Source organism: Idiotropiscis lumnitzeri, chromosome 18 (assembly GCF_059441095.1).
Source record: "Idiotropiscis lumnitzeri isolate Australia: NSW breed Sydney's pygmy pipehorse chromosome 18, RoL_Ilum_1.0, whole genome shotgun sequence".
NCBI classification, from domain to species: Eukaryota; Metazoa; Chordata; class Actinopteri; order Syngnathiformes; family Syngnathidae; genus Idiotropiscis; species Idiotropiscis lumnitzeri.
Window position 1 is genome coordinate 9,063,175 of NC_142408.1, and position 15,245 is coordinate 9,078,419.

At 39.4% G+C, this 15,245-nt stretch overlaps 1 protein-coding gene across 2 annotated transcripts in view; it reads right to left on the reverse strand.

The window, feature by feature from the left end:
* The window catches only part of cntfr (ciliary neurotrophic factor receptor), a 167,008-nt gene that overhangs the window by 139,119 nt on the left and 12,644 nt on the right, over positions 1-15,245 (reverse strand). For both annotated transcript variants that reach the window (XM_088280522.1, XM_088280523.1), the window contains exon 2: positions 4,650-4,689. The gene's annotated coding sequence lies outside the window, so the exon portion shown is untranslated. The remainder of the gene's footprint in view (positions 1-4,649; positions 4,690-15,245) is intronic.

The window sequence follows — 15,245 nt, forward strand, 5'->3', positions numbered from 1 at the left end:
TGCTAATCCCCATCAATGGATACACACATTCAAGCACTACCAATGTTTGCTGGAAAGATAGGCTTAGGTTTCCCCCAGACTGGATTTGTCAATGTGACCCCAGCCATGCTGCCGTGGGTGTGGAATAGCAAACAGCTTGTCACAGCATCCAGTGTCTTGTCAGCAACACTGGGCCTGGCATGCTAGCTCAATGCTCACTCCTCCCTTGTCAACATGGTGAGTCAATATTGTTACCATTAATTCTAACACTTGCCTCGTCAGCCAATAGTATGAATTCAGTCGCAACCGCAGCAGCCTTCATTTTTTTCACAGCACTTTCTAGCATGAAAAAGAGGCGTATTAAACAAAATGGAAACTCTCAGGTGGACCATGGTCGACGATCGTTCGGATCTGTTCAGTGTTTTCTCCAATCAAAAATGTGCTTCCCATTGTCCAAATTTCCCCAGCATATTTACAGTCCTTAACCGCTGTAATTTGCATTATTGCAATATTGTTTCCGTGGTTAAAGTTTATTCTTGATCAATTTCCAACTTCTCAGAGTAGCACAGTGAGAATTTGTTTCTCTAATTTTTAATGACAGGTTGGCCAATAAAATGCATATGATCAACACAACAAAACAAAACAATTAGCTGTGTAAAGGAAATTTCCCCAAACGGGGAAAAAAAGTAATTTGCTCTTCTATGTTGTATAATGTAAAAATAACACCTCGAGAGCCAAAACTTTATAGGTGAATTGTTCCCCAAATTTTAGTGGGATTCTGAATCATCCTCACAGGTGTTCAGAGATCCCACAGACATGCAAAATCATCAAAGTACCCATGCGGCGAGGTTAATATAATTCTTCGGTTTATGACTCCCTCGTCAGCAATTCTCGGTTGGGGCGATGGTGACTGGTATGGATCTTAATTTGGCCTCTGTCAGGGTGCATAGGCTACATGTGCATTGTCCACACAGCTTGGGGTCCAGCTCAGAGAGACAGTGAGAGAGACAGAGAGTGATAGAGAGAAAGAGCGAGAGAGCGAGCAAGAGAGTGAGAGAGTGCGAGAGAGTGAGAGAGTGAGATCGTGGGGAGGGGGGGGGGCAGAGGGAGCTCATGCCTGTCTGCATCCTCGGGATGTCACTCCTCTGGAATGATATGCCTTGTCTTATCACGTCATGTCAACAGTGCTCAGGTCAGAGGTTGCCGTCAGTGATAGTAATACTGACCCGGGAACATTGCAAGCCCTTGCTTGAAAAGAAAAAAAAAAAAAGGTGGAATGCCTATGACATTGGTCATCCAATCCAGTATACATTCACAGACACACACATTTATAAAACATTCTTGCATAATTTCGTCTCCAAGTTTAAATCTGATTTTAACTCACTCACTGCCATTGACGGATAAATACGTCAAAGATCCATTTTTTTCGCTCGGCTGATAGTGAATGAGTTAATTGCCTGTGCAAACTTAAAAAAAACAACAACAAAAAAACTAATCAAAAACAGCTGGTCCATTTTACTATGATCAGCACAAATCCCTGTCCAAAATACTCCCACCCACATACGTGTTTGTGTGCTGAGGACAAGACGGAGACTGACTGTGTAACGACGATTAGGGTGACATGGCGACACTGAGGGATCAAAGCCCACACTCACATTACGAGCGACCTCACACACAGACACGCAGAGACTCACAGTCGAGAGAAGCGCACGCTTGTACAGTGACATGTTGAGTCATCTACAAAGCACTTTGCTGACCTAAAATGCCAATAAAGAGCGCCGCGATGGCACACAGAAAGAGATGAGAAAGAATAGAAGCGTCTCGTTTTTCCGATGTATTTAGTTCCGTCTTTGAAGGCAAAATAGGGATTAGTTGTGAAAATGCCCTTTGTGTTAGTCAGATTATCCGCTGCCACCCAACAAGCGGAACGTCACTCACATTAAATGGTTCGATTCTAAGTTCATCATTGCAAACTCAAAAAGTATTCAAATGGGTTCACTTACGAGGTTACGCTTCACCGTGTGTGTGTGTTTTGATAGCTATACATAGACGTTTTCAATCTTCTTTGAAACACTGTATTAATACAGACAACTTTATATCCGACAGTGACCTTTAAAAATAGACTTAAGTTCAAAAAAAAAAAAAAAAGTTTATTCATACATAAAATGAATGTCTAATACAATGTGCAAAAAGCAACAAAAAATGTGTTTCGGTTTCACTGCGCAGCTGCATATTTATTGCTCACTTTCATTTCACCGCAGGCCATAAACCAAAGCTACAGCAGTCCCCGAAATTTTCAGACAAAAAGTCTAAAGATGACTGGAAGACTGAATACATATTTATTCATACGGAATGTTTAAGTGGCTAGATTTCAGGATTAGTCTATAATATCGCGTCAGACTTTAGCTAGTGGCTTTTTTTTTTGCAAAAAAAAAAAAAAAAAAAAAAAGAACTGCATTTGACCTTACAAATGAACTCGACTCGAGTGTCGGACAAATACATTCCCTTTTTAGGGGGGCCCTAACAAACATTTATGCATATTCTTCAATTGCATTGTGGATTCTCACCACCTCTGAAGTTCATGACCAGTTTCACCAGTGATTACCATTAGTATCATATTAATCTATAATATTACAAAATTGGCGGACTGAAAGTGCCATGTTTTCAGCAAGTACAGTTTATGCTTTACCAAATGTGATTTTAAATTAATAAATAAATAAATAAATAAATGTATATATATCTATATATATCTATATCTATATATATATATATATATATATGAGAGCGAGAGAGATAAGATAAGATGTCCTTTATTAGTCCCACAATGGGGAAATTTGAGGTGTTACAGCAGCAAAGATATAGATCACACAGAGTCGGCGGCGTAATGTAGCCGTTAATGTATAACATTAGCAGCAGACATTCAGAAAAAGCATGCAAATATACACAGTATAAACGTATCTAAGTGTAAGGAAACACTCCTAATGTTTGTCCATTATACGGAGGGGGAAACGCTGTAATGATAAAAACTACTGAATGATTGAAAATACTGCAATCATAAAAATATTGCAATGATAAAAGTACTGTAATGGTAAGAGTACTGAAATGATAGAAAAGTACTGCATGATAGAAAATACTGCAATGGTAAAAGTACTGTAATAGTAAAAGTACTGCAACGATAGAAAAATACTGCAATGATGAAAGTACTGCAATGGTGAAAGTACTGCAATGGTAAAAGTACTGTAATAGTAAAAGTACCGCAATGATAGAAAAATACTGCAATGATAAAAGTACTGCAATGATAAAAGTACTGCAATGATAAAAGTACTGTAATAGTGAACATCCTGCAGCGGTAGAAATACTACAGTGATAGAAGTATTGTAATAAGAATACTGTAATGGTAAACAAAATACATCATTGGTCAATATTTAAGTACACCCTTGGCTGAAAGTACAGTAGTAGTTAATATTGCATCCTAGGACTGCACAATTGCACTAATGCCCTCCCGTTTGTAGGCCTGACCCAATGTTCTTGTTAAAAAGAAGAAAGAGAGAGAGTTAGAACTCTAAATATTATTCTTGTAAACCTTAATGTGTGACACCTGTTAAAGCTATCCCATAAGTGAATAAACACCAAGCATTAATGTTCAAAGCATTGCGGCGGTCCCAGACGTCCCTGTATGTAACCTTATAGTCTTGAGCTGTCATTATGAAGGTATGGCATCGGCCTCTATGGAATCTGGATATATATTTCTACATGTGCATCCACTCTGTCGGGGTATTTAGTGGACAGGTGTGTGTATGTGCATGTTTTCAGGACAGAGCAACTCTAGCCGCCTTCACTGAATCCTTTCAACACCTGCCACCTCACATACACACACATGCACATCAAACTTCCGACCGCTGACACACACACGTCACCACGGACAAGAAATATGGCCACAGACAGGCGGCTGGCATAGAGGCAGAGGCTGTCACACCGACATGCTTGTGGAGGTTACGCCCAAATCTCGCTTGGCACTCCCCTTGAATCAAGTGATGATTTATTTTTTTTTTCCAATACGGGAAGTCGAACATCGATCTGAGCTGTCGTCACCACCACGCAGAGGAGTATTTTACAATGTTTGCATCACACTGAGCACCGTTTCATTTGAGTTGCAAACAGGTTACAGCAGTCAAGGCAAATTCCATCATTAATTAGTACTGTAAAATCCAGCCAATAACACGCTTGAACAAAAAAACAAAAAAAAAAAGGTTTCCAACTCAACGGGAGGTATTATACAGAAGAAATGAAAAATGTCTCATTGTTGCAAATTATGGGACTGGATTATACAGAAGTACAGAAAAAAAATGAAGCTGATTTTGGAGGTCCATATTATACACAGGAGCGTGATATTCACAAGATTTCATGGTAATTATTCTACAGTTAGGAGCCTCCCTCTCTCTCAGATCGTTCATCAATCTTCTTCAAAGAGCCCATAATTGTATTATAAAACATATGTCAATTCATGATTTTTCCCATTCATGATATTTTAATCAGCTTTTTAACACCAGTGCAATAAAACTAACAATTGAGCTGTAAAATTTCAGGAAATTGTCCACACTTAGTCATAACGCCACAGCATCTTTGAGCGTATTCACCGAAAAAAATAAATGAATAAAAAATAAAAATACCTTGGAGAAGATGAACTTCGGCACAATCCTCCTCTTCACCCTGTTGAAAAGAAAACGCATTCGGTTACTTTATAACAACTTTGAACGCTACTAAAATTATTGATATTTGCCATTTCCCTCAACAAGTCTTCATCTCCCCCTATTAAATAAATCATTCCGAAATACACCAAAGCTGGCATAATTTGAAATTTTGACAGAAAAACCATAAAACCCCTCAAGCGGTCATAAAAGATAAATTCAGTTTGCTTAAAAAATAAAATAAAAAAAAAAAAGCCTGAATTCCTTCCCATCCACGATAATCCTCGTAGCTGTCCAGATTTCATGATTATAAAGTAATGTTTCCATCAGAATTTAAAATTTTACCGGTTCTTATATAAACAAGAGCCATGTGCAAAAAGGTCGAAACCAAAATGCAAGCACGGAGCATTATTGCGGTCTCCTTTCTGCATTCATTTTTTTTTTGCCTGCTTTTTTCCATCTGGCTTCTATTCTCTCCACCTGCCCATCAGTCTGCAGCCAGGGACAGGTGAGCCTATTACACGCTTTTCACACTGTCTGCTGCCACACACACACACACACGCACACGCACACGCTCCCCTCACTTCATGGTAACTTAGCATGCAACACACATCAAGCCAAATCATCCGTGTTGTAAAACGGCTGTTGCTGCAGCCACGTCCCAAACTTTGATGAAGCAGTCTGGTGCCGAATATAAAATGTGAAATAACTCCATTACAGCAGAAAAGCGAAGGTTTAACTAGAGCAGCTACAAGAGGATAAGATGGGTAGAGCCCTGAAATTGGGCATCAGAGATTTAAGAGGGTTGGGAAAAAAAGAATCAGTTCAATAAAACGTATAAATGTTGAGAATCTTTTTCGCATGTTCCCAAAAATGTCATGAAAGACTCAGAATATGATCTGAAAATATGTGTCTGTCTGTCTGGGGTCAACTGGAATTGGCCCAGCTCACCCGTGACCTGTGAACAGCGTTAGCGGTAGACAATGGATGGATGAATGGATGGATGGATGGATGCATTTCACCCATACATTCCACCAGTTGCCATAAATTCCGTCAGTTCACTAAGATCTGTGAACCAAATGCTCTCAGTTCCCACACTTTGCGACAAGATGTTGGTTTGATTTTTATCATTTGTGTGCATTTTATTTCACTGGTATCCAACAATGTTATTTAATGTGTTGGTGCTTCATCACAATTTATTTTATTTGTACAGAACTTTGGTCAAAAGCAGTGTTTTTTTTTAATGACTTACATATATTGCTGGCGTCGAGCCAAACCCTCAAAATTTGTTGAATTTCATATTTTTTCAAAAATATATTGGTCAGTCCACATGTGTGGTTCTTATGTTTGCACATTATTGACCAATCTAAAGTGTTGAAAATGGCTTGCTCTCTTTCACAGACCAATGCTGAGCATAAAACAACCCAATTTTGAGTCTCTTGAAACGGTCCCCTGAGTGACTCGCCGAAACATGTCAGGTAATAAAACAACCTAAAACGATATTGTCTGCGATAAACGAATCAGTCAAAATACAAAACTTAAAATGACATCTAATTCCAGTTTTTTTTTTTATTTAATTAAAGTCAAAATAATGTAAACATGCAATGTGCCTGCATGATTTTCCACCGACATTTGCCGCGAGACCTGTGTGCTCTGTGGCTGCTCTTGTTTATTTTCAAAAACCTCCATTTCTGCCTGCCAGCATGGCAGGAAGGAGGAAAAAAAAAAAAAACGAGCTGCAGGTGGCATGCCGACGCTCTGGTGCAGCATCACCACGGGGCTTTGGAACATCACCATTTACAAACACAGACTTTATCTACATTTCTGCTTAACATGGATGTCTTCACAGACAGATTCGATATTTAGCTTCTTTTAGACTTAATTTTTCAAACTCAGCACTTCTTCAGTCCTCCAATGACAGCACATAAAGAGGTCACACCAGCAAAGAGCACAAAAAAAAAAAATAATGTGCCAACATAAAACAAATGAGTAAATCAGCAAATGCAAATCCCTCATGCCTTGTATGTAGGTTGACAGAATTAGTTGGCTGGCATAAAAACATTCTGAAAATGTATCGTTATGCAGGAAAATAGAAAACCCCCATTTCCCCCCAAAAAAAAAAAAAAAATCCAAATAAGATGAAAGCTACATATATAGAAGCAAAGTAAAGAGGGGATTAAAGTAGATCAATGCTAATTACATTCTCAGCGTAGATCCACACAAGACGCTAAATTGCAAACTAATCTTGATTGTTTCCTAATATTCATAACGTAGCACCATTGCAGCATAAAGTCTTAATTAAGTTGACATAGAAAGTCCTGCAGGTGAGATCAAATTTAATATGGAGGCGAGGTGTCACCTTTGTGACAGAACTTGCGTTTTGTCATGAATAAAATGCAGCTTTAAGAGTAAGAGTTGGATCTGGACTTGATTGTGTTATTTTGTTGGATATTTGCTGAGACCAAAGCTTCATTCGAAACCAGAACCCCAAAGCATCGTTCGATATGTGGTCACAAAATTGGAAATGAGCCATTCTTGGCTCAAAGCCAGCAAAAGCCCATCTTTTGATCAGAGATACGCTAATGCGACATCAGACAACTTGGAGAGCTGCTAATTCAAATGAAATTCAAATCAGAGCCTCTTCCTTCAATGTTCATAGACGTGCTATGAAACACAAGCACAAATTATATATATAAAAAAATAAATAAAATAAAAAAACAACGCAATCCAGGTGTTTGATCAGCACGCTCCATTCAAATGCGAAAATAGTTGTTTTCCTCAACCAGTGCAGTTTTACTTTCAGAATACGAAGGTTGAGCAGACAACCATGAGGACATTTGGAGGAATAAACATGCTGCTGATACAATAAATCAATGAAGCATAGAGCCTCTCAAATTCAGGGCACTGCACAAAAATCAATCTGAATCCAGCCAACATTCGCCAAATTCTTCTCTTCTGCTCCGTTTCCTATCCCGATTTGTTCAAGACAGTGTGATTAATAATAAGAGAGCCATAAGAAATATACATCAGGCATAGACACCCCGAGCAAAATAAAACTAATTGCCCGGTACTCGAAACATTGCTAATTGGTGGTATGTTTTGATTGACTCGGAAAGGTGACCAGAAAAATGTCGAATTTGGGCTAAATCAACTCGATAAATGATTTTGTTCAGTCTGTCTTTTTGCTTACGGGGAGGCATCCACAAATGTTTACAGGCAAATATAACACTTGGTGGTGGTGTGTGGGAGGTGTAAAGATGCCGCTGTAAAGAGGCGAGAAGGGGGGAAAGAGGTTATTGAATGTGGTAAAAGTTTTACCAATATGGGAGGTTTAGATCACAGGGTCAATTGGATCGATAGCCGCAAAGATCGAGAGGCTTTAACTTCGAGAAAAGTTGGCATGGAGCCACAAACAGAGGAGGAGAAATGGACCAAAAGAGCTTTGAATGCCTCTGAGAAGGAACGAAAGAGTAATTTGAGGGCGAGCGGCTACGGCTGAGATGGGCGGTTACAGAAATGGCGTGAAATTGACGTGAAAATTAAGCCTTGCTATGGGAAAAAATACTAACGTGCAAAGGCTCCTGAGGCTTGTTCGGGCTTGGGATAGGTTGGCTCAGCCTGATAAGATAGCCGCCACCTTATCTATGACCGTCAGACTGCTCGCACACATGCTGTGCACACACAAACAGAGATATGAATAAACATGAAGCAAACATGGAGCACGCTAAGGAGATTGGCAGACAGGTGTTCGGGACCACTGAGTCGGATATCGGTTCTGTGCTCGATGATCCGTTGATGGATTGTCATCATGTGTGCATTGGGCGCACAAATGGTCGGCATGGGTTTGATACATTCAAGTTTGGTTGATCAGTTTAATTGTGGCAGATGGTGCTTAACTGGGCCTGATTAACTTGCTCTTGCGAAAACTGTCGCAAACTTGAGTGCTCACACAAACACACGTGGGGAGCCGTAGAAATATATGTATACGTATATTTGGAGAGTGTGCAAATAGATTAAGTCACCAGGTGCTTTGTTTTTATCAAATCTGACACTGTCTGATTTTGCATCTTTATAAAGTTGATATAGTTATAGATCTACAAAAGAGCAAATCTGAACGACAGCTGCAGTCCAGTACACAAAGCAGTGCTGGCGTATTGTTAACAAAGTAAGAGTGAGGCTGCCAAATCTTTTTTGTTTATATGAAAATAATTATCTTGTGTTCAACAATGCAATTTTGGCGCTTCTGAATGATCCAAGAGCAAAATTGGAGACAGCGACAAGAAATAGCCATGCCATATTATCCATGACAAAACATTCCGACTTTCAATGGTGCATTCCTTTGCATTTGGGCATGACAATTGGGCTGGTTTCTCCCAAAGCAGTTCTCCAGGTGTGCTGTTACACATTTTAAAAGCTATGTTACACATAGTAGGCACAGCAGTTGTTGACTTCTTCAAAATTATTAAAGCAGCAAACTTCTTTTGTGTAACAGTAATGTGTTTTGTTTCTTATAGTTTACATTTTGTTATCCCGATACAATAGCCCTGAAGAATTTCTCCCTGCCCAACAACCTATGCAGCTAAATGGCTGCTAACGCAACCCTAAATATAGTGACGGGGCAGGGACAATGCTTGACCTGCAGGATTAGGGCTTTGTGAGGCCCACGGAAGAGGTGGTGGTCTTATGAGAAGATCAGATCATGGTCGGGAGGGGAAAAAAAAGAGGTATAAGAGGTATCCTGCACCAGATCATTTGAAGCTGCGGTCAAGTCAGACCAGAGCCAATTTGCTGTCAGTAGAGGTTGCAAGAGGTTAGTTGGGAAAGATTTACTGAGAGGCCAAACAGGTCGGTCGGATGGTGTACAGAAACATCAGCCCACACGGAATACACATTTTGGGGAAGGAACAGCCGACAAACAGACACACACACACACAATATATATATATTACAAAAAAATAGCCATTTCTGACATTTTTTCAACTACTATTTTTTGTGACGCTTGTAACAGGTATTTATTCGAATAATATCTTGTAATTAATGTAAAATCACCAAATATTGAGTAGATTTAGCGAGAGTATATTTTGAATCAAAGACATTTATATCCAGTCATTCTTCACAGACATACCAACCCCCCAGAAGATGAGCACTGTCGCATTTATAATAGAAAACCAATCGCCGTCACTATCCACCTTCATTACTTTGGCCGTGAGTCCGGAACATGGATTGGATTTTATTCCCTGGTCTTGACATGAAGGCAATGAGAGGCAATCTAACGATTCAATGGCCATCAAAAACCATAAATGATCATTAACAACCTTGGCTGCTGGACATTCATTTATCTGAAAGGGGGCAGCATAAAAAAAAAAGAGTATGGGTAATATATGCCAAGTATATGTCAGAATATATGATTGTGGATAAGACTGTTTTGTGTGTGCGTGTGTGTGCATGTGTGTGTTTGTAGCATCATATGTGAACCTCCACAAAGCACCAAGGGCATGCGGTAATGAAAGTGTCCCAACGGCTTCTCTGCCCTTCGCTAATACAGGCCGTCAGCACAATAACGAGCTAGTTACACCACGACAATATAATGAAGCCATACAGGGACAAAGTCAACAAAGTCACGCCATGACCCCCTAAGTGAGAAGAATGCACATTGAAAGACAAAACATGGCGGCACTTCAGATCAGAGTGGGTCACAAAATCCAACACTTATACTAGGACCATGATTTAAATCGGCGGGTCCTCAATCCTGTTCCCCAAGGGCCGTTGCCCTGCCTGTTTTCCATCCCTCCCTACTGCAACACAGCTGATCATCTAATCATCAAGATCTGAAGAAGTTATGATCTATAGCCGGATCATTTGAATCAGGTGTGTTGCAACTCGGAGAGATGGAAAAGAAGCAGGACACCGGCCCTTGAGGAACAGGGTTGAAGACCCCTGATTTAAATAAATACGATATGTGATATCTTGCGTCTGTCATCCGTGACCGCTGTTTGGTTTCTTGCTCAAGGGCACCTCAACATCTCTCGGGAAGTGTACTAGGACTCTTACAGCAATCAGTCCCAATTTCCATATTTCAGTTTGCAAATGGATTTTAACGTTTAGCTTCTCCTCACAGAGGTTTTAAATAAATAAAAACTAAAATAATATAATTGCTGTTATAATCTCCATTGATTTGTTCCTTTGTTATGAGCGTTGGAAATTGTTTCGTATCAGGTGAAGCCGAACAATTAATATACTGGAGATGACTGACGATTTTAGAATAGAATAGAATAGAAATCCCTTAGTGCTAGACATTGAAAACGATCAAAATGGAGGCGGGTCGTAACTCTTCTTTTCCAGTTTCAGTGTCTCCTCTCCCTTCAGTGCCATTTATCAATATATCCATCTTGCCGCCTCTACTCACTTTTCCTTCTCCCACTCATTTTCTTCATATCTGTCTAAATGTAATCAAGGACATTTCAGGTTGGTGTAGCATCCTAACCATAAAGATGTTTTACAACTGAATCCCCCCCACCGACCACCTCCCTACTTCAGCATGGCTTGTCCAAACAGATAGGCGAAAAGCCCTCGTGTCAGAGTCATGGTTCAGTGGTTTCTAATTATGTGATCCCTGTAGGAGCTCGGTCAGAATATTTCATAGAGACCTCTGAGAACGATAAGACAGAAGGGATAGCAGGACTGAACCAAAGACTGTGAGATTACTAAACAGTCACCAAGGGAGTCGTGGGATGAAATATCACTTTTCCACTGCGAATTTTGTTTCTTTAGTGCAGCTTTGTCCAAGCATGACACGATTGCAAGATCTGTACGCTTGCTTTTTTATCTTTTAGACTGAAAAGTCCCTGCTTCCTATTGCACAGTGAAAGGTTAAATAAAAAGTTTTCCTCTTGGTAATAGTGTGATAATTAGTGGGGGTCTTTTTTGACCTTGCTAGTACAGCTAAATTTGCCCCACATAGAGCATACGCCCTCAGGAAGGTGAAGTGGCACACAGAGCCTCTTTCCAGGGCTCTTTACATGACCCGTGTCATTAATGTTGGTGAGTGGCTGCCAGCTGTAATTTTTCCTGTGGTTATTAGACCATCTCTCTATGTCTTTTGTTTTGCAACAGTCATTTTATGTGCATTCAATCAATTTTTTTTTTTCCCTTTGCCCCAATTTATAGCCTATTGTGCCTCAACATCGGAAAGTCCTCAAGAATCATAATCATAAAGTCATAGAATTGGTCTCAACAATGACACAAATATATTTCATTGTGCTTTTTTTGTGGCACATTTTCCATAAGAAGGACCTGCCAAATCAATGGGTGGTAAAAGGAGAACAAAACCATACATTACCTGAAATGGACGCTTGATTGACATTGACATTGGCACTTGAATAGGTTTGCATGTAAAACTGACATCAGTACTAAAAATATTTTAATTAAGGCTTTTTTGTAATGTGATTTACGACAAATTGGCACGCCCCCTTTTGGATTGGATTGTCTTTTTATTGTTTCCGTCTCAGCTGTCTCCGTCCCAGCAGGGAGGCAGGTGAGGTAATAGTGCTTGGACTGTCTGTTATGTTGTCTAAAACGCAAATGCACATTACTACTCTTTGTCCAATTCAACCTGAGAAAGTATAAAAGCGTTCTGCACAGTGGTTGGAATTAATTGACAAGTGTAAGCTCGTGTGATCACCTCCACAAAATCAAAAATACAGTGACGATCGATTCTTCACTTACACAGGCTGAAGCGGACAAGAGCAAAAATGCGCACACGAACCCCAACTGGTTATATTCTGGACATTTAGCTACACTAATCTGTTGTCAAGTGGGAGGAGGCAGACGACAGCTGACAACGGCCAGCAGGCAAGCATGGATGTTTAAAACGTTGCCCATTAATTGGTAGTTATTGTGAGGAACAATCACAAAGAACAGCTAGTCCTAGCCAGCTAGCTAGCTAGCTCCTGACCGGTGCATATTTCTTAACTATATCCTTCCCCGCCTCAGCACAAGACATCATTTAGCCAGTGGAGCATATACTTTGAAAAATGTGAAAATTGGTTCAGATGGGATGTACACATTCATGAACGCCGTATTTATGATAGCATGATGATCACGTAGTCAAAGATCCACAAATGGATGATACTGGCCTGGTGAAAAAAAAAAAAAAAAGACCCACCAAAATAAAGCTGTCAGCACCCCACGGTAGGAGTGCTCTGCTTGCAAAAAAATGGTAGGGGCTGATTTGATTGGCCATGATTGCTGCCAGCCCATACACGCGCTGCTAACGTAAATAATTAAATGTTCCCTGTGTCTCACATGTAGGCCTTGTTTTTGTGCCTCATGAGATTAGGGGGCGAGCGACGGAGTTGACAATGAAATCCAGCACACTCCATTATGTCCTTGGAAATCTATTTAGAGCTAACCTTACATATTTCAGGAGGCTCAGGGAAGCTCATATACAGACATATCGCAATCTGAGCTAATTTAAACAGAACGCAAGTAATGACTATTGGATTTTGCATTTAATGGAGTTGTCTATTTTCAAATAAAGAAGCTAACTAAGGTTGAATACCTTTAGAATATTAATGATATAAAAGTCATTCTTTGGGTCTAGTGTCAGCAGAATAAGTGCTGCAGCAAGATAACGCGGCCGCATTTTTTTTTTTTTGTGAGTATAATATTGTGCGAATTGTAATTCTAGTGGGAGTGCCAAACCCCATGAGAGTCCTGTATTTTTAACATAAAGCATTTTTGTATTAAAAATAACTGGTCGTGATGCATAGCCCTTAACATGCCGTGGGAAATGTGCTTTGCCGTCCCATTAATATTTATAATTCTGTCTGACTGAGGTTATCTGTGTCGTACATAATGCTTCATAATCACGGACATACACCAACCTCCCGGATAGATTTAACACTAACACTTCGATGCACAAACTTTTTGCAACATGTCCTGATTCAAAAGTGACTTGAGTCATAATTAAAACAATTTACCAATGAGTTGAGATGATCAATCAGAAGTTGTTGCTCAGCTCATCACACGCTTAAATTGTGGGGATGGACATAAATAGGGAGGCAAGAAGGGTGTGGTGGTCACTCATCATTCTAATATTTCCAACATATGCTTTGTCAATTTAAGTAGCCACCATAAGTTTTACCCAGCCAATTATAAATGAAATTAAGCCGCTCATGAACTCTGACTCAGCAGTGTTCTGAGACAAGTCAGTAAAGTGTTCTTTCACTCTGGTGTTAATGCTTGTGCTGAACTGAAAATTTGGGATTATTTTAATTAACAACCCTAAAGACAGCCAGGATGGAGTGCAAACCAAGGCCACCGCTATTCCCGGGAGAATACATAGAACATGCCGCCCTTTTTTTTTTTTTAACTACCAAGAAACACTTTTTAAATTAATGTGACTTGATTCAGTATTTCTAGAAGTGGCTGACTTAATTGGCTTTTCCTTACATATATACTGATTTCTTTGTAGCCGGATTTTGTGAAACGTAAATACTGCATTTGTGAGACAGATTTTTTTTTTTTTTTACATGTTAACCATAACTTCCCAGATTTCTATAACTTTGAACCGCATTAATGCCGTCTCCAGTGACACAGCCTACTTGCTAGCTTGTAACTTGAGTACAGAAAATCCCTGATGGAAACGTCACATTTTTTCTACCTTGCCTGAGCAAAATCCATAGAGACAGATGACATGTGTCTTTGTCGCATTAAGAATTACGTTTTCTGATTGTTGTAACATAACTGAGCTAGTTAGCAGACACTCTCATATTTCACATGGTCCGCATGAGAGAAGGCAATTTCAGGCGATATTATGTTTAAGTCTACAATTAAAACAAATTGCCTGAAGTAATGGAGAAATATGCCTTCCTTTAATCGGTCCCATATGTACTTTTGTTTAAACATTTCATCTGTTTGAGCTTCCAGTAGTTTCACACACATTCGCAAATGAAAATGCCAACGGAGGGGCCTCACCGCGACGCTGATCATGTCGCATCAACCAAACCAAGGTCAAAAATGTATAAAGTAAAAATCCTTCAAACAAGCACGATGGCCCTCAAAATGAATTTCTCCATTAACAGTCCTCCCAAATCAAACTGTCAGCATATTACAGAATGTATTTCATTTAAAAAAAAAAAATACAAAAAAATCAAATTCTCATTCCATTCCAGGCATTTATCAACCCAGCCATCAATTTTCTGCAATTTTCTATATATAAAAAAAATCATTAAAGCATGAACTAATTAACTATAACGATTCATTTAAATTTTAGAACACACTAAAAAAAATTAACTCAGTATGCTCAGTTGTGTTTACTTCCTGTAGCTGACCACTGTTCACTTAGGGAGAGTTACTGTCGCAGAGATGGATATTGAGAGAGTTTTACTTTAAAACTTTGCTCGATGGCTAATTAGAGAAATCATTTACACACTTTGCAACGCCAAATTCAAATACCATGATCGAATGTCTTTAGTGTTTTGTTCAACTGTTTTTCCAGTATTTCACAGGAAAAAGAATTATATTCAAAGATCTCGGAAAGCTATTAGAATAGTCTGAGTTGAAATACACTTAGAA